Consider the following 20,572-nt stretch of genomic DNA (forward strand, 5'->3'; position numbering starts at 1 on the left):
TTTGTAAGAGATCAACTTTTGAGTATAATATTTGTACGAAGGAATGTTTTATGGTGGTGCCCACTTACCCTTGTAACGATGGCTTTTAAAATGGTGCAGCATGTTACAGTTGCAATCTATCTGGTCTAGATTGTTGTATAGTTGAAAATTTTGCATGTGGATTAAAATTATAGAGTAATTCTAGTTAATTTCTAGTATACAATGTTCCAAAGGTGGCTGAACTGAAGTTCTGTACAGCTGCAACATGACTTGCCAATTTTTATACAGTATGCCCTGACTAACGAAGGTAAGCATGCCATATGCTGCCTTGACCACCTTATCTACTTTCGAGGAGCTGTGGACCTTCATGTCTCAATCCCCCTCTATGTTGATATGACTAAGGGCTCTACATTTACTGTATACCTCCCCCAGTATTAAATTTTCCAAAATGCATCACCTTGCATTTGTCTATATTAAATTCCATCTGCCATTTTTCTGCTCAAGTCTTCAGCCTGCCTATATCCTGCTGTATCCTCTGTCAATCCTTTTCACTATCCATAGCTCCCCCCCCAATCTTTGTTCCACCTGCAAACTAACTAATAAATGACAAAAACCAGGAGCCCCAGCACTGATACCTGTGGAATACCACTGGCCACAGATCTCCAAAGAAAAGCACCCATCCACTGCTAATCTCTTTTTTTGTGCCTAAGCCAGTTCTGTATCGATCTAACCGGTTCACCACAGATCCCATGTAATTTCATCTTTTATATCTGCCTGCCACGAGGGACTTTGTTAAAGGCCTTGCTAAAGTCCATGTAGGCAACATCTACAGTCTTGCCCTCCAATCATTTTTGTCATTTTCTCAAAAAACTCCATCAGGTTTGTGAGACACGGCCTCCCCCACAAAGCAATTAATCCATATTTTACCAAATGTGAGTGAATCGTATCACTAAGAATCGCGTTCTGTAATTTCCCTACCACTGACCTCAGGCTCACCAAACCAGTAAATTCCCGTATTATGCCTGTTGCCCTTCTTAAACAAAAGAACAATGTTGGCTATTCTCCAAACCTCAGAACTCTCCTATGACTAAACAGGATATGACAATTTTGTATAAGGCTCCAGCAGTTTCCTCACCTGTCTCCTTCAGAATTCTAGGATCAATCATATCAGGTTCTGGGGACTTGCCTACCTTAATGCTTTTCAAAACACCCAACACCACTTTCATTTTTAGATTGACGTGCCCTAACATGTCAACATTCCCCTCCAGAGACTCGCCACCCATCGTGACCTATTCCTTTTTGAATATGAATATGAAGTATTTGTTAAGGTTACCACCCATTTTGTCTGGCCCCACACACACATTCCCTGAGTCAATCTACCCTTTCCCTAGCTACCCTCTTGTTCCTTATGTATAAAACCCTTCTTGGGATTTTCCTTAATCCTGTTTGCTCTGGATGTATGGCCCCTTTTAGCTCCCCATATTCCTCCTTTGAGTTCTTTCCTGCTTTCATTGTATACTTCAACGGCTCTTTCTTTAGTTTCCTTTGAACACTTGCAACTTAGAGGGTATTTGGTGTATCATGTCTGCACTGACCGACTAAACTGAATAAACTAATTCCACGTTGGAGGACCTGGTCAGTAGCTTTTGAGGTTGTAGCACTTCACGTGCAGATCTAGATCCCTTTCAAATGAGTTGAAGATTTCTGCCTCAACAATCAAACTGGGGCAGCAAATTTCAGGCGCCCCTGTTTTTCCTGATGTTCCCTCTAATTATCAATCAAACACCTTAAGTCTGCAACTGCAAGTAATTGATCTCTCCACGCGGGAATTAGACTTCCCCTGACCACTTTATCAAATCTCCTTGTTTTGTATATTTTTATTAAGCCATCACACTGTCTCCTCTTCTAAAGGAAACAATCCAAGCCTTAACTGATCTTTTCTCATAGCTACAATTTTGAGCCCTTGCAACATTCTTGTATGTCCTCTCTGTAGTCTCTCCAGACTAATTATGTTCATTTTGTAATGTGATGACCGGAACTATGTACAAAACCCTAGCTGTGGCCTAACTAGTGGCTTGTAAAGTTCCAGCATTGCACATCTGCTTTTGTATTCAGTACCTTGCCCAGTGAACGAAATCATTTTACGTGACTTTAACCATCTCATCTCCTTGTGGACATGCGCTCCATAGTTTCAAACATCTTCTCCTTTCAACGGTGTCCTGTTTATGCCGTATTCCCTTGCTTTTTTGGCCTACCCAAAATTATAACCTCATTTTCGGATAGAATTCCATTTGCTACTTATCCACCCGCTCAACCAAACCATTTATAATGGCCTGCAGTTGGCAGTCATCCTTTTTGCTTAACTACATGGCCAATTTTGGTGTCTGCAAATTTCCCATTCATACTTCTTACACTTGTGTCTAAATCATTTAATGTTATTAGTATGCACCAGAAACAGCAAGTGGCCCAACGCTGAGTACTGTGGAACACTACTGAAATCTATCTCCACTTGCAAAATTATCTGTTAAACATTGCCCTTTGCTCCTTGTCACTGAGCCACGTTCCTCTTTACCTAGTGAGTTGTAATGTTACTGATCAGTCTGCCATGTAGGACTTTGTCAAATGTCTTACTAAAGTTCATGCAGGTAACATCCACTGCACTCGTCTCATCAATTTGTCTTTTTTTTAAATTTCAAAAGAATACTTTTTAAATGAAAAAATATCTCTATCTATACATTGTCACAAATGCAGTTCAGTAGTGTACAATAGTGTATCAAATAAACATTGCAGAGATAGTAAGCACTGCAGATGCTGGAGTCAGAGATAATTAGTGTGGAGCTGGAGGAGCACAATGGGCCAGGCAGCATCAGAGTAGCAGGAAAGTTGACATTTTGGGTTGGGACCCTTCTTCAGAAACCAAAATCAAACATTGCAGTTTGATTCTTTACAAACAAACCCAAATTGTCTCTTAGATATGCAAGACTTTATTTACATGCATTTGAGGCAATAGGAGGGTCCAATAACAGAATGGACCCCTAATTAACTTCAGCAGGAAGACTTAAGACAATAGCCTTTCTCCACTGTATCTCAGCTGCCTCGGGCTTTACTGTGTCCCTCAGCAAGTAGTCCTGGACCTTGGAATGTGTCAGTTTGCAACATTCGGTTGAGGTCAACTCCTTTTTCTGGAAGACCAATATGATTTGGATAGACCAAAGATTGTCTTTCACCAAGTTGGTGATGGACCTCCAGATGCAGTACATGTTTGTCTTGAGATAATGGGAACTGCAGCTGCTGGAGAATCCAAGATAACAAAGTGTGGAGCTGGATGAGCACAGCAGGCCAAGCAGCATCTCAGGAGCACAAAAGCTGATGTTTCGGGCCTAGACCCTTCATCAGAAACAAGTTTGTCTTGGTATTCATCTTGGGGAACAGACCGTAGAGCACAGAATACAGTGTCATGAAATGCTTGGGATGAATCTTGACAAAAACAACTGCATCTTTCTCCCTTGCTTTGCAAAGGCACATTGCAGAAGGATATGTGTGACAATCTGCTCAGGGAAACCACATGACAGGATCCACCCTCTCCTTTCCCTGCAGGGTCTTGAGGGCTACATGCTGACCACTTCCTGATGGACTTGTGGTCAAAGGTGTTTCTCTTTGTAAACATCTCCACGAAGAACAGCTGATAAAGAACAGTCAAACTACTTGGAATGTTCTATTGCAGCGAGGCCAGAGCCATCCTTCACGACACTGGGGACAGGTAGAACCTCAGTACATAGTGACGTGTCTTGTTATCGACAAAACAATTAATCAGTTTAGTAAGGCATCATCTCCCCTTAAAACCATGCTGATGATCTCTGCCTAAACCAGGCCTTGCCAAGTAATAGTTACTCCTAAATCTCAGTATTGATTGTAGTAATTTACATCAATCAGACTGTCCTATTCCTACATCCTTTTTGAATAATTGGTGACCTCCAATCCTCTGGTACTTCACCTGTATCCTTAGCATCTGGAACTTCCTCCCTGGATTTCTTTTAACAGCTGAGGATGCAATTCATATAAGCCTGGTGCTTTATTTTGTCTTGTGGGGCAATCTAAAATGAGAGGTCATAGTAGCACATTTAAAACAAGGATGAAGATGAATTACTTCTCTCTCGGGTCATGAATCTGGGTTTGAGGACATGATGAGATCAATCATGATCGTGTTAAATGATGGGGAAGGCTTGGGGTTGAATTGCCTACTCCTGCTACTAGTTCGTGTGAGACTGAACCCAGTCATATTTACAATATTTCACCTGAAAAGACACCCAGCAGTGTAGCTAGTCTGAGTATTTTTGCCGTATGTCAGCTTAGATTTTTGTGCTTAAGAATCTGAATTCACAACCTTATGATTTGAGGCTTCTGATTTGGGCATTGAACTCTGCTGGCACTGACCCAACTATCCTGAATTACATTTGGTCTAGAGTATTGTAATGGTTCAAGAAAAATCTGGTCGTAGGATTACTGGTTATTGTCTTGTTTCAGTATAGTTTGTGGCTTGATTCTTAGACTGAAATTACTGTTTCTTTGAACATGATATAGAATGAGCTGTGTATTGCATTTTGGAGCAACCTGATGCACGTAATGTCATGTTTGCTATATCAAAGATGCAGCCTTGGCTCATTGTGGTGCATGTTGGAGGCTTTGTAAAGAATGGTTTGCCATAGCTTTCCTTGCTCAAGGGCAGGGTGTGGAGGCAGGTTTCAAATTGACCTCACATGGAAGAGGAAGGAACCTTGCCTGTTCACATTATTCCACAGACCCTTTTGTAGCTGACCAAGCTTAAAGTTAAACAGAAGCACCCGCATGGCCCAACAGTTTGCTATAAGCACTTGAATGAATGGTTATATGTAGGTGATGTGCCGAAACCTTGATCATGAAGACCATGTGAGACTTAGATCGTGATGTGAGATTTTTCAAATTCGTAACATTAGACTCCCAATTGGTAGCATAATTGTCACTGATAATAGATAAAGTAACTAACTAGGCTATTCCTTGTTTTTTTTCCAAGTTTTGAAAATCCCATAAACTATAAAGAAGTTCTGACAAAGTATTTACGCAAAGGTTAGTGCTGCTGGAGAATTGTTAATTTTAAAAAAATGGCAGTAATTTGTTGCATTTTTCATGGTGTGTACCTTAGCTACTATGGTACTTTCTGTTGCTAAATCCCCCTCCCCCTCCTCCTCCCCCTCCCCCTCTCACACCTGGTGCAAATGGCAGAGTCTTAGCCTCGTCCATCTCTGCCTGCAATCATTCTAATAGTCTCTTCCCCTTTAATTTCTGCTTTTGAGATCACAATTCTAATATTAACACGTAATACCAATCAGAAACATTTGCTGATTTCTTTTGCTCCTCCTCGAGCTGCTCCATCCCATCAGTCTTCACGTTCTGATGCTGAGGCCATTTGAAACAACATCATTGCGTTTCTGTTTGAGATTTTTTTCAGACTTAGAATTGACATCTACACTCTTGGTATAGTTTGCCAAAACAGTTGCTGTGTTTAGCTCAACAGCCATCAGGACATTGGTAATTACTGTTTTTTTTTTGTTTTTGCATGCTTAAACAGTTTAAAGATATTTTCTTGGAACGTTAACCAGTTGCTTGTTACTGAATTTCATGTATACTAGAAGTTATTCATTTAACCTCTAGTTTGGTAAATGAAGCATTTACCCCAACAGGCTTCGTGTTAATTAAAATATTTTACTGAGAAACCTGCTGTGTTACTAGGGTAGATTTATAATGCAGCATACCGTTAAATTGTCATGTAATATTATGTTGGGAAGAGGTGCAAATTTTAGACAAATTGCTTCCTATGAGAGGGAAGCATTCATCTGATGCTGAATTTTTATTGAAAACGCCAGTACTCAGTACCAAAATGAATTGATGGTTTTGTTGGCAAGGGTGCTTTGCTTCTGAAATTAGAGGATGAAATCACCCATGAGGGTGGTCATGCTTCTGGGACATACTTGTTTATATTGTCATGCTGTAAAATATATGGGTATTAAGATCTCCCTGAATTTTATGAACCATCAAGTTGATAGACAGATTGGAATGCTCTTAGAGCTTGAAATGATGTAGATTTGGTAGAGACTGAAAGACAGTTTTTGAAACTATTAAGTTCTCAAGTGCTCTGAAGTTGAACGGAGCTTTGGTTGAATTTTTTATTGTCTGTACAGTTATCTTTAGCTGAAGGCTGCTTAACTTTGATCCTCCTGTTTGTAATAACTTCTACACTTCTTCAATAGGTAGATCATGAAGTGATATGGAGAGGGTGTACCACTCGATTAATGAGTGGAGAAATTTGTGACTTTGTTTTGTACACATCAGTGTTTGGTGCTGAAGAAAATCAGTTGAAACCGTTTTGTGTTAACTGATTAATCACTGTGATGTTTTATAGGGAATGTACTCAGGAACAGACGTTGGAGTGCAGGTTCATAATTCATTTGAAAGTGGAATTGCATGTAGTTAGGCCAGTGAAAGTGGTGTTTGGTATGCTTGCCTTTATTGGTCAGTGTATTGAGTATAGGAGTTGGGGAGACATGTTGTACAGGGCATTGGTTAGGCCACTTTTGGAGTACTGTGTGCAATTCTAGTCTCTGTGCTATAGGAAGGATGTTGCCAAACTTGAAAGGGTTCAGAAAAGACTCACAAGGATGTTGCCAAGTTTGGAGGGTTTGAGCTCAATAGGCTAGGGCTACTTTCCCTGGAGTGTGAGGGGTGATCTTATAGAAATTCTTAAAATCATGAGGGTCATGGATAGAGTAAATAGACAAGGCCTTTTCCCTGGGGTGGGGGATTCCCAAAACCAGAAGATAGAGGTTGAAGGAGAGAGGGTCAAGATTTAAAAGAGACTTAAAGGGTAACTTTTTCACGCAGAGGGTGTTGTATGTACAGAATGAGCTGCCAGAGGATGTGATGGAGGCAGGTACAGTTACAACATTTAAAAGGTATCTGGATGGGTATATGAATAGGAAGTGTTTAGAGGGATATGGACTAAATAGCTGCAAATGAGACTAGATTTATCGAGGATATCTGGTTGGCTTGGTTCAGTCAGACCAAAGCATCAATTTCCGTGCTGTACGTCTCTGACATTATAATGCTACCATTTTGATAAAGTTCCATAGTGTATTTCTGAGATATTTGAATGCTTGAATTATGAAACAGTAAGTCTCTCAAATGTAAGTTTTATACTGTAAATTTACTATGTGGAGGGAGCATTTTGTCTTGTATAAGACTTAAGGTGTTACAAATATGTCACAACCTGTGATAAGATGTAAGTTTATTTTTGCACGTTCACTTTGTGTTGGAGCTTATTTGAGGTTGGTTGGCGAGCTGAGCTGGTTTGTTGTTCTGCAGACGTTTCATTACCACGCTTGTTAACATCCTCAGTGCAGCCTCTGATGAAGCTTCGGTGTATTTTCCCACCTGGCTTTTAAACTCTGGGGCCCGTTGCGATGGATTGCCTCACTCCTGGATTTCCTCCGTAGTGGAATGTATATGGGGTCGAGTTCAATGTGTTTATTAATAGCCTGCTTCGTTGAGTGCCATGCTTCCAGGAATTCTCATGCTTGTCTCTGCTTAGCCTGTCCCAGGATCTTGGTGTTGACCCAGGCAAAGTTGTGGTTCTCCTTGTCCGTGTGGATTGAGATGAGCGAGTATTGGTCATGTCTTTTTGTAGCCAGTTGGTGTTCATGTACTCTTGGTTGTCTCCTTCCTGTTTGTCCGATGTAGTGTTTCGCGCAGTTTCTGCAGGGGATCTTGTAGGCGACATTGGTCCTGTCCATGGCGGGGAGTGGATCTTTAGTTCGGGTGAGCACTTGTTAGAGGATTGCTGCGGTCTTGCGTGCCACTCTGCCCACCTGCCGTAGAAGTCTTGTGAGTTCTGACATGCTCCTGATGTAGGGTATTGTGATGTGTGTCAGGGCACATAGAATCTTTCTAATGGTGTTTGTGTCGGCATTTCCTGACCCAGTTCTTTAGGTGACTGTTGTCCTTGAACACTTGGAACTATTCCTCCACTTCTTGGCGTAGTTCCATGTTGCTGCAGTGTGTTGTTGCCCTTTTAAATAATGTTCATTTGTGTGTGCTAGGGTGGTTGTTATTGAAGTTCAATACCTGGCCTGTGTGTGTGGTGTTTCAGTGTACTTTTGTTTGCAGTTCCCCGTTTGTCTAGTGCTGTACCATGGTGCCCAGGAATGGGAGTTGTTTGTTCTTCTCTGTGGTGAACTTTATTCCAGTGAGGGGTTGTATGAGTTTGTATGTCTCTTCAAATTTGGTCCATTCAATGATGACAAAGGTGTTGTCTACATAGCATATCCATAGTGTGGGCCAAGTGGATGGAGTGGGGTGATTTGTTGACTAGTTTTTTGAGTCGTCTTTGGCTAAACAGTGTGAAGGAATGCCTAGTAGGGAGACTATGGGTCTGAGGGGGACTTCCGGCTTGTGCACTTGTGTGCTTTAGGGAGGCCGTAAAATCGGGATATGTTAGTTCCTTGGGGTTTCATTCTTAAGTCTGTTTTGTTGATCTGTCCTGTTTAAGTCTTTGTAGTGTGTATAGGATTTTGTTGCCTACTTGTGATGTTGTGTCAGTTTGTACTGGTCGTATGTGTTCTTGTTGGCGAACAGTGCTTGTGCTTTGGAGATGTCGTCCTTTTTATTCATTATCATTGTCATGTGCCCTTTGTCTGCAGGTAGCATAGTGATGTTCTTGTCCTTCTTCAATCTGTCCAGAGCTTGTCTTTGCTGTGTTGAGAGTGTGGAGTTCCCTCTTTCTGGTTAGTGTCAGGACTACAGTCTGTCTTATAGTTTGTGTTTCTTCCTTGATATTGTAGCCACCCACAACCCGAGCTACAGATCTACTCCAAAACTTTAGGATCTTCTTTTTTACGACAATTGTCAATGGCTAATAACATAGATAAGGTCAAAATTACAGTTTATACGTGATTTTCTTTTTCATTCTGTCAATCCAAGGCACTAGATGTTACGTTGTACCAGACTAGCTGCAGAAGATTTTGGTCAAAGGTCATGGCTTTTATTGTAGTACAAAGTCTAAGGTTAGAAAGATTAGCTCCGTTGTGAGCTAGTAGTTAGCGAAGGCACCAGTTAGCTCATTGGATAGTGTTGTTCAGTGTAACACGTTGTTCAGTTCCCATTCTAGCTGACACAGACTGGGGCATGTTTTTGTCTTGCCCTTATGAATGGGAGGTGATGGCAAACCTTTGCAGCAAGAACTATGAACAAAACAGCTCCAGTAAAGCATCAGTAGTCAATGAGTTAAGATCATATGTTTAGACACAACATGTGAATCAGTGAAGTGATTCAGTAATGTTAAACTTTATTTTAAATTTCTGAAGATTGTAAAAGGGAATTAGGATGATCCATGGTTCGCGTTCCTCAATGAGAACAGCACCAAAAATTTTCCTTTCCCTGCTAAAACAGTGAATCATTATTTCTCAAGCAGCTAAATCAGAGTGAATAACAAAGGATGCTTGTTTTTTGTTTGAGTAGAAGAAGTGGTTGTTTTCTCATTTTGCCACAGTCAATAAACATTGTTTTGTACAATGCCATTTTGAAATTCTAGCTGCATTGTGGACTATGTGGAGCACAGTGTTATAGAGACGTAGAGACGTACAGGATGAAAACTGATCTTTTGGTCCAATTCTGTCCATGCTGACCAGATATCCAAAATAATCTAATCTCATTTGGCCCATATCCCTCCAAACCCTTCCAATTCATGTACCCATCCAGAGGCCTTTTAAATATTGTAATTGTACCAGCCTCCTCCTCCACCTCTGGCAGCTCATTCCAAAAGCACCACACTCTAGGTCCCTTTTAAATCTTGCCCTTCTTACCGAAAATTTATGCCCTCTAGTTTGGACTCCCCTACCCTGGGAAGAAGACCTTGATATTCATTTTATAAACCCCTACTGGATCATCCCTCGGCCTCCGATGCTGCGGGGAAAATGGCCCCAGCCTATTCAGCCTGTCCCTGTAGCTGATACTCTCAACCCTGCCAACATCGTTGTAAATCTCTTCTGAATCATTTCACGGCTTGCCAATTAGATACAAAATTGGCTTGACAGTAGGAAACAGAAGATGATGTGGATGCTGGTTTTTTGGGACTGGAACTCTGAGACCAGTCGTGTTTCACAGAGATCGGTACTGAGTCCACTTTTGTCACATAAAAGATTTGGATGAGAATTTTGGAGTTGTAGTTGGCAAGTTTACAAATGACACCATAATTGGTGGTACAGTGGACAATGAAGAAGATTATCTATGATTACCAAGAGATCTTGGTCAATGGGCTGAGTAGCAAATGAGGAAAGATTTGGATATATGTGAGGTTTTGCATTTTGGTGAAACAAATAAGGGCAGGACTTATACGGTTAATGGTAGGGCTCTGGGAGTGTTGTAGAACAGAGAGATCTAGGAGTTCAGGTACTTAATTCTTTGAAATTTTTATCGCGTAGCTAGTGTGGTTAAGGCACCTTTGCCTTCTTGCTCCGTATAGGAGCTGGGATTTTATTTTGAGTTTTACAGAATGTTGATGAGGCCTCTTCTGGAGCACTGTATATAGTTTTGGTCGCCCTGCTCTGGGAAGGATGTTATTAAGTTGGAGACAGTTTAGAAAAGACTTGCCAGGATGTTGCTGGGAATGGACGGTTTGAGTCATAAAGAGTTAGAAAATCTGAATTTTTTTTCTGGAGTGAAGGAAGTTGATGGGTAACCTTATAGAGGTTTATAAAATCATAAGGAGTAAAGGTAAGATGCATAGCAAGGGCCTTTGCCCTAGGATGGGAAGTTCAAAGTTAGGGGACATATTTTGCAAAGGACATATGGGCACTTTTTTTAAACACTGATTCATGTCTGGAATGAACTGCCTGTGGAAGTGTGAATGCAGGGATAGTTACCACATGTAAAAGTTATTTGGAATAAATGCATGGATAGGTAAGATTTGGAGGGATATGGGCCAAACACAGGCAAGTGGGACTAGTTTTAGTTTGGAAACATGGTCAGTGTGAACTGGTTGGACCAAAGCATCTGCTTCCTTCCTGTATGACTCAATGACTCATTTACTGACAGCCTTGACGAACTGCTTGGCTTTGTCTCTGTGCTACAAGCAAGTCATGACTGAAGTGTTGTGAGCTTTTGTTATGAGTGCGTTTGTTGCTTTTTTAAACCTCTAAGTGAATGATTAGGTTGTAGTGCTGCTGTGGACTCTTGACTTAATTGAGCAAATGTCAGATTCAGTGACTTTGAAATGGGCCATAACCCTGGATAATTTTAACAGAAGGGTATATGCAAAAATTATGATTAAACAATGGAACGATTTGCCTCAGTGATCATGGGAACTGCAGATGCTGGAGAATCCAAGATAATAAAATGTGAGGCTGATGAACACAGCAGGCCCAGCAGCATCTCAGGAGCACAAAAGCTGACATTTCGGGCCTAGACCCTTCATCAGAGAGGGGGATGGGGTGAGGGTTCTGGAATAAATAGGGAGAGAGGGGGAGGCGGACCGAAGATGGAGAGAAAAGAAGATAGGTGGGGAGGTAGGGAGGGGATAGGTCAGTCCAGGGAAGACGGACAGGTCAAGGAGGTGGGATGAGGTTAGTAGGTAGGAGATGGAGGTGCGGCTTGGGCTGGGAGGAAGGGACCAGCCCAAGCCGCACCTCCATCTCCTACCTACTAACCTCATCCCACCTCCTTGACCTGTCCGTCTTCCCTGGACTGACTTATCCCCTCCCTACCTCCCCACCTATACTGTCCTCCCCACCTATCTTCTTTTCTCTCCATCTTCGGTCCGCCTCCCCCTCTCTCCCTATTTATTCCAGAATCCTCACCCCATCCCCCTCTTTGATGAAGGGTCTAGGCTTGAAACATCAGCTTTTGTGCTCCTGGGACGCTGCTGGGCCTGCTGTGTTCATCCAGCCTCACATTATCTTGAACTATTTGCTTTTGTGCTTTCAGAAAATTTTACAGTGGTTTACCTCTGTTCAATTGTACCAGGATTCAAATGCACGCTATTCCAGTTATGCTAACATTTTTTTTCTGTTTTCCCCAGACAGTTCAGAATTTGAAGATGTATTCAGTGGGTTGAGGATGCATTTGGGTTAATAATAAGGATATTATAAATGTCTGTGACCAAGGCTTTGGCAACTATTGACACAGCTTCACCAACTTTACACAAATATTGTGTTTACCATATGTCTTCTCTCTTTTTAAATTTGTTTTGCAAATTATTATGAATTGAATTGAAATCAATCTAATTGCATTAGAATGAATCAATGTTATCTTCTAAAATCTCTTTAGAAAATCTGCTCACTTTAATATTGTTTCAGGTGCTCACTGACCACTTTTCTGAACAAGATAAGATAGATTGCCATGATCTATATTAATTAAGTTACTTTAGAATCTTCAAATCAGCATTAATATCACCTCCAGCCTTTCCTTTTGTAGTGAGAACTTCCTGAATTTACATAATTGCTCCATATAATAGCTATTTTCTGAGTACCTCTACACCAATGGTTTATAATGTAAGGTAACAGTACTTCAGTTCAGTATTCATTTTTTATAACAACATTTGATTTGCTTTTACTAGCTGCAAAGAAACCTTTTAACTTATTAACTTTCAGGATCTTCTAGTTACTGATTCATGTTACATTTACATTGTTTTCATTTATGTGAGCCTGCCTTTTCTGGATTTTTGAACATATATGAATCACGTTGCATTTCTCTATGTCAAATATATACTTTTCCAAAGTTGTTCCCATTTAAAAATAATCCTGTGTAAAAATAATCCTGTAAATTTGAATGACACTTCTCAGATTTTAATAATGATTTTAACAGGACTGTAAATGTTTCATTACCTAAGATGCAGATTGCTTTCACTGGAGTCACAATCATTCTACTGGAGAAATGAATTACCTTAACCCTTGTCCAATTCTGCTGAATATTTCATCTATGCTAAATTGATAATTCTTTGTTAGTGACTCATCAACCAGAGTAAATAGGCTTTTCCCAATCAATCTGTCAAAACTCTTCATACCTTTAAATATATCTTCTTGCCCTTGTCTCCAGTGAAAACAGTCTCAATATTTTGAGCCTTAACCCAGTAACTGAAGTACCCTTTCCTTTGCAACATTCTGAATCTTCAATTTTTTTTTCCCTTCTGACTTTAATGACTTTCCTTGGACCACCCACAATTATGCAGCACTGTAATTACAGCTTAACCGATTTTTCATACTTGCTGGCAGTTTGGTTTATCCTTGCCTGAGTTTGAATTCCTGCCAGCTTCCAGTAGAGCTTTTGTAATTGGTAACTGTAGCACAATATGCCGGTTACTCCGAAATCTTAATGATTTTCATTGACAAGGTAGGATGGAACATCTTTATCCCAACAACTGTTTTTTAAATCTAAACATTTCTTCTACTTTGTTTTTCTGTTTTCCCAGTAACGTTCTATTTTCCTCATTTTACTTAGTTCCAACACTAAGGAATTGTCCGCACAAATGCCAGTGTGATGATTCTATTTCACACTGATATGATTTTTCATGAATTTGGTCCAGATTCTTAATATCAGATTTTAACTCATGGAGAGGATAAAAGATAAAACAATAAAATTCACTCCTTCAATCTACTAGAATGCAGCCCATGGGGCAGAAGAGTTTGGGTAGTGTGAGAATAGGCTAAAACTCTGGGGCATCATTTTATGGTTGCTTTCGGGGGAAGAAATCGAACTTGCAAAAAAAAAATTGCAGCAGGAAAGTTAAGAAGAAAATAGCCACCAATTTGCAATTCAGTGTTGTTGACCAGTTGTGCATATGGTTTTGGGACCAGGCTGTGGCAGGTTTTACATAGTCAGATTATAAAGAAGGAAGGATTCAAATTCAGGGCGGCATGGTGGCTCAGTTGTTAGCACTGCAGCCTCACAGCGCCAGGGACCCAGGTTCAATTCCAGCCTCGGGTAGCTGTCTGTGCAGAGTTTGCACGTTCTCCCCGTGTCTGTGGGTTTCCTCCGGGTGCTCCAGTTTCCTCCACAGTCCAAAGATGTGCAGGCGGATTGGCCATGCTAAGTTGCCTGTAGTGTTCAGGGGCGTGTGGATTACAGGGGAATGGATCTGGGTGGGATGCTCCAAGGGGCGGTGTGAACTTGTTGGGCCGAAGGGCCTGTTTCCACACTGCAAAGAATCTAATCTGTATGGCTTCCTTCAGCTCCACTATGTCTAAAGGAATTCATAGCCAATGATGTGCTTCTGAGTGTAGGCAAAAGAATAAACACACTGATGTTGGTTACCAGGTAAATGGAAACAATTCAGCCATACTTTGAATCAGTATGGGTGAATATAACTGGATTCTCAAGCTAAATGTAAAAGACTGGATTTTATTTTAAGTGTTATATGAAATTTAGATTAAAGATAACACCTGTGTGTATTTGCCAAAATTGTATCGTAGTACTAGCATGGACACATGCAGTTTGTTTAATTTTGTTTTCTAATCATGATTAATGAGGAGAATTGTGATTTTTATCTCCCAAATGCTTTATGCTACTTAACAGAAGAAGGTAACACTAGAAATACAGCAGTCTATTAGTACTTATGGATAGAAAAATACTTGAATACAATCTGTTCTAACATTATGGAAGAATTGAGGATGGAGATAAGTTGTGGCATTAGTACTAAGTGCAATGACTTTCCCAGAATTTCGTGGGAGGAAGTTCTTTTTTAAATTGGAGAAATGAGTTCAAGAAGCATCTTTTACATATTCATTTACATAGGGCATGCGTTGTACTGCTTTGCCCAAATTGCAGAGAGGCAAAGATGAATCTAAAGTAGCGAACCTAACTGTTCAATTATTTTGCTGACGCAACCTCAAACTATTTCAAGATATCCAAAACATTCATTTTATTTTGTAATTTTTTTTCCACCTGCATACATGAGGGAGTATGATTCAAAATTTCCTATTAAACGCTCCCAGAACATGTTGTTTTCCTATCTTTCCACGCCACCTCAAAATGAGGTGTTCAGGTAATTGATTTATCCCACAGTAAACCTCAGAAAACTGTCTTTCTTGCATTCAGGAGCTCCCACCACGAAGTAATGATACTCCAATAGCATGTAGTGCTGTTTGTAGATTTTTCTATTGTTCAGTTTTGTAACATGTCGATAGTAATTCCTTTTGCAGTGAGAAGAACATTAAAAATAGTTAGAGGCTTGTAAATATTTCTTGCACGGTTGTTTTTCATAATGAATTTTCTTTTTTAAAAAAAGCAACCTCTAAGGTATTTAAATTATTCAATTGCATTCAAAAGAAACATCAAATTTAAAGTTTTGCAGACTTGCATTTCTATTAAGTCTTGCTTAATTGCTCAACTATTTGTAATGATGACAAGCTTAGTGTTACTTGTAAACTAGTTATGAGAGGCATTCTTATCAGCTGTGCATTTTTAAAAAATGTGGAATTGGACTAGTAAGCATGCAAGGATTTTGTGGCTTATTAAATCCTTGCTTTAGATCTTTGTATGCTGTATTATGTACGGCTGACTAGAAAATTGAATTACTTACACCTACCACTTGCAGTCTTTTACATTTAAAAAGACGTGACTTTGATTCTAATAATCTTAGAGCATAGATGGGAATTTTGTTCCTCTGCTTTGTGATCCCCAATGTTCACAGAAAGGGTGTGACAGAAATTTCGCAATCTAAATTTAGTTCTTGGCATTGAATGATATTTAAACCTGTCTGCTATCAAAAGGAGGCAGAAAGACATCTAAATATTTGTGCGAAATACTAGTTATTGCTTATTCCTCCCTTTCTGAACCAACTACCTCACAATCTCAATCAGCAGACTTATTGACCCTATTATCAGCTATTCTTCTCCCCTGGTTATCCCTCGCTAGCTGTCACTTCACTTATCTGCTCACTCCTTCTTCCTCCCTCTTCTATCCCCCCAACACCACGCTCCTATCTCCCATCCTTAGTTTAAAAGCTGCCTTTTCTTAGTTGCTATCCCTTCTGGAACCATGTCACTGGTCTCATAGTGCTAACTCTGTATTTTCTCCACTGATGGATAGGATGTATAGTTAGTAAGTTTGCAGATGGCACCAAAATCAGAGGTGTAGTGGACATCATAGACGGTTACCTCAGAGTACAGTGACATCATGATCAGATGGATCAATGCGCTGAGGAATGGCAGGTGGATTTCGATAAATATGAGGTGCTGTGTTTTGAAAAGGTAAATCAGGGCGGAACTTGAATAATTAATGGTAAGGTCCTGGGGAATGCTGCTGAGCTAAGAGACTTTGGAGTGCAGGTTTGTAGGTCCTTGAAAGTGGAGTCACAGGTAGGGTAATGGAGGTGTTTGATATGCTTGCCTTTACTGGCCAGTGCATTGAGTGTAGGAATTGGTATGTCATGTTGCAGCTGAACAGGATGTTGGTTAGGCCACTTTTGGAATACTGCATGCAATTCTAGTCTCCCTGCTATAGGAATGATGTTGCGAAACTTGAAAGAGTTTAGAAAAGATTTACAAGGGCATTTCCAGGGTTGGAGGTTTTGGGCTGTAGGGAGATGCTGAATAGGCTGAGCTATTTTCCCTGGTGCGTTGGAGACTGAGGGGTGACCTCTTTTGAGGTTTATAATTCATGAGGGGCATGGATAGAGTAAATAGACAAGGTCTTTTCCCTGGGGTGGGGGAAGTCTAAAACTAGAGGTCGTAGGTTGAAGGTGAGAGGGGAAAGATTGTAAAAAGGATCTAAGGCGCAACTTCACCACGCAGAATGTAGTGCAGGCATGGAATGAATTGCCAGAGGAGGTGGAAGAGGCTGGTACAATTACAACATTTAAAAGGCATCTGGATGGATATATGAATAGGAAGGGTTTAGACGGATATGGGCCAATGGGATATGGGTGAATGGGGCTAGATTTATTTAGGATAACTTGTTGGCATGGACAAGTTGGACTAAGGGGTCTATTTCTCTCTGTACATCTCTATTTTTCACTGTTTTCTGGCAATTGCTGTTTTTACAGCATTTTGCCATATTTTATTGTGCAGGAGGTATGTCTTTAGTGCTTATTGTATGAGCATGCTGGTAAACTACAGCTAGGGCAGCTGCTCATGAAGGTTGCTGGTACCGTCTCTTGAGCCAACTCTGCCATTCAATGGGATGATGGCTGGTCTGATACTCCTCACATCCACGTTCCTCTCTTTTCATGGGAAATTTTAGGACTAGAGGGCGTAGTCACAGAATTAAGGGGTGCTAGTTTAAGAATGAGATGAGGAGGAGTTTCTTCTAACGGTTTAGAGTATTTGGAATTCCTTGCCACAGAAAGCTGTGGGTCAGAGCACCTGTGTGTATTAAGACCGAGAAAGATAGCTTGAACAATAGGACATTCAAGGTGCTTCGGAGAAAAGACAGGAAAGTGAAGATGACAAGTGTTGGATTATTCACGATCCGATTGAATGGCAGAGCAGGCCAAATGGCCTATTCCTGTTCCTATGGTCTTGTGGTCAAACTGAGTGGCTTGCTCTGCCATTTGAGGGCAACTACATTACTGTGGGTCTGGAGTCTCATGGAGGTCAGGCCAGAAAAGGATGGCTGACTTCCTTTCCTTAAGGACATTAGTGACCCAGAGATGACAAAGTGTGAAGCTGGATGAACACAGCAGGCCAAGCAGCATCTTAGGAGCACAAAAGCTGACGTTTGACATTTCGGGCCTAGACCCTCCAGAGAGGGGTAGGGAGAGAGGAGGAGGTGGACCAAAGATGGATAGAGGAGAATATGGGGGGAGGGAGGGGACAGGTCAGAGAGGCGGGATGAGGTCAGTAGGTGGGAAATGGAGGTGCAGATTGAGGTGGGAGGAGGGGATAGGTGAGAGGAATAACAGGTTAGGAAGGTGGGGATGAGCTGGGCTGGTTTTGGGATGCAGTGGGGGAAGGGGAGATTTTGAAGCTTGTGAAGTCCACATTGATACCATTGGGCTGCAGGGTTCCCAAGCGGAATATGAATTGCTGTTCCTGCAACCTTCGGGTGGCGTCATTGTGGCACTGCAGGAGGCTCATGATGGACATGTTCTTTCAGGAATTGGAGGGGGAGTTAAAATGGTTCGCGACTGGGAGGTGCAGTTGCTTAGTGCGAACCGAGCGGAGGTGTTCTGCAAAGCGGTCCCCAAGCCTCCGCTTGGTTTTCCCAATGTAGAGGAAGCCACCAGATTTTTTAAAAATGATAATCAACAATGTTCATATGGATGCACGGCCGCTTTAATTCAACTTCTCAATCTGCTGTGATGTGATTCAAACTCATGTACCCACTGATATTGTTCAGTGACATTACCACTACTCTGCTGCATATCTCAACTGTAGTAGTTGGAAAAATTAAGTTTATTTGTTCGATCCTCAATCTGCATTTCTTGTTTGCATCTACTGTAGAGCTAGTTAATTAGCAGAAAAAAAAGTTGTGTGCCCTGCTAGAGTTTATCATGTACAAATCGCATATTGCGGTGCAGCAATGCAATAGAAATAAACTGGTCATCCTAACATTTATTTGTTTGGTAATGCTGTTGTATTTGCTTAGGCATTGTGCTTTTATGGGCTGTTTTGAGGCATTTTGACAGCTTTATGACATCAATATTTAATTTCAGCTACATCATAATTGATTGAGCAAATAAATACATTGCTATTGAGTGGAGACAAAGGAGCAATCAGTTGAGGCTAGAATGTACAATGTTGAAGTGGTGTATGACAAACTGCTGTACAGCTCTATGATTCATGATTATGTAACTTTCTGCATTTTACCTGTTGATGAGTGTACTGATCTATTTTTGTTTGGACAGTCATTATTGGCTTGGTGCCAACCCCCACTAATGTTGATTTGCATTTTGATTTTTAATTGCATTGCACACAGTTGGTGCATTTTGTTGATATGCTGTTTTATTTTGCTGAAGTGGGCACCTATGGCGGAAGGATGAAGCATATTATCAGATCAACAAAATTGCAACCCTCAAACTTTGGACTGAAAAACATGAGTTGTCACCTGAACCTCAGTAAACCATTGGACACTTTTTTTCAATGGTTATATTTGTCATTTACATTCAGCCTGGCCTTCCTTTTCCCAGCACAGTGCAGTGACAAATGAGTTTGTATGAAGCTGCTATCTGGATGAGAGCTTGATTTTTAAGTACAATAGTATTTATGCCTGGAGTTTGACTCTTGGGATCTGACCTAAAACAACACAACCTGCAAGTGTCTGTAAAATGTTATTGCAGTACAGCTGAGTAAGGGCATCAAATTTAGAATTTGGTACGTGTGATTTGTACTGAAACTTTATACGCGAGCTTCCTTCCTCTTGACTTGCCTCTTCCTATTCTGCTTTTATCTTGATTCTGTTCACCCTGCCTATATGTGCATCAAGCCTCCACTTAAATGTGTCAATTGATATCTGCTGCAGCCATAACACAATCCAAATTCACCCTAAATTATGTATTTAATCAGTTAGTGGCTGTGGCAAATATTTATGCTCTTTGCAGGACTCTTCCAATGGAAAATAGAAATCAGATCTCTTCCTAGTCTTCTGTTTTCAAAAGGGAAGTATCCCAGTCTCTCTCATCTTTCCTGATGGTTGCATTCTCTTTTTTTAATATTAGAGAATAGCACGATCCAAGTATGGTCTGTGTGAGTTTCCATGTTAATGTATTCCCTGCCTGTATTTATATTCTCATCCTGTAGAATTGAAACCCAGTACCTCTTGGCGTTTTGTGTGTAGCCATTTCAACCTGTCATCTGTCTCTGAATTCACATGTTTTCTTAATACAATATCGTTCATATAACCTTAATACACCTCTACTACATTGTTTCTTTCCATGTGAAAAATGTAACCTCTTTGTTCATACTATCAAAATTAATCGCTTTACACTATATTTCACTTTAGTTGTCAATTTTCTGGTATCTTGGTGCTGTCACCACATTATCATGATGTCAGTAATTTGTTTTTTGAAAAAGAAAAGCAAACCTTCAAAATTCGACATGATAAATCTGTATTTTAAAACCTTGTCAGCAGAACCCATCTGCTTAGTCCAAATTCTGAAATTTGTTTTTGGCCATATGCAAAATCAGACAGCTTGGGTTTGTCTAAAATATTGCCGCAACGAAGGAACCAGTTCTGCCCTACGGGCATCCCTTGGGTGAGCTTGTAAAATACATTTGGTTCCACTGAGTAATACAAATCACAACCTTGTTTATGTAGTTACTTGATGTTCTGCAACACACTGAAATTCAACTGAAGTATTTGCTTTCATTTTTCTTATTTTACTATGCAACAATGCAACTTGACATGGTATCAGAGCGATTGTAGATAAGGAAAATATATTAAATTAAATTTATTTATTTAGAGATGTCCAAGTGTTTTTCAAGAATTCCAAGATTTCTGCTTTAATTACTAAGTTTATTTTATGTATTAGCTGCTTTGAAAGTACCTTTCTTGAGCTTGAAGCTGAATTTGGGGCAATGAATGGTGGAGCAGGCTTACAGCCACGTGGCCTACACCTAATTCTTTTTATATG

At 40.5% G+C, this 20,572-nt stretch overlaps 1 protein-coding gene across 8 annotated transcripts in view; it reads left to right on the forward strand.

Moving 5' to 3' along the window:
* vmp1 (vacuole membrane protein 1) overlaps nt 1-20,572 on the forward strand; it is a 163,163-nt gene that overhangs the window by 1,216 nt on the left and 141,375 nt on the right. For 2 of the 8 annotated variants that reach the window (XM_048556802.2, XM_048556803.2), the window contains exon 2: nt 5,030-5,082. The exons of 4 other annotated variants lie outside the window; for them this stretch is intronic. The gene's annotated coding sequence lies outside the window, so the exon portion shown is untranslated. Of the gene's footprint in view, nt 1-5,029; nt 5,083-5,369; nt 5,545-20,572 lie in introns of those variants that run through there. 2 more of the 8 variants (XM_048556800.2, XM_048556799.2) reach the window with 2 other exon arrangements.

The sequence above is a fragment of the Stegostoma tigrinum genome, chromosome 27 (genome assembly GCF_030684315.1).
Source record: "Stegostoma tigrinum isolate sSteTig4 chromosome 27, sSteTig4.hap1, whole genome shotgun sequence".
Classification (NCBI taxonomy): Eukaryota; Metazoa; Chordata; class Chondrichthyes; order Orectolobiformes; family Stegostomatidae; genus Stegostoma; species Stegostoma tigrinum.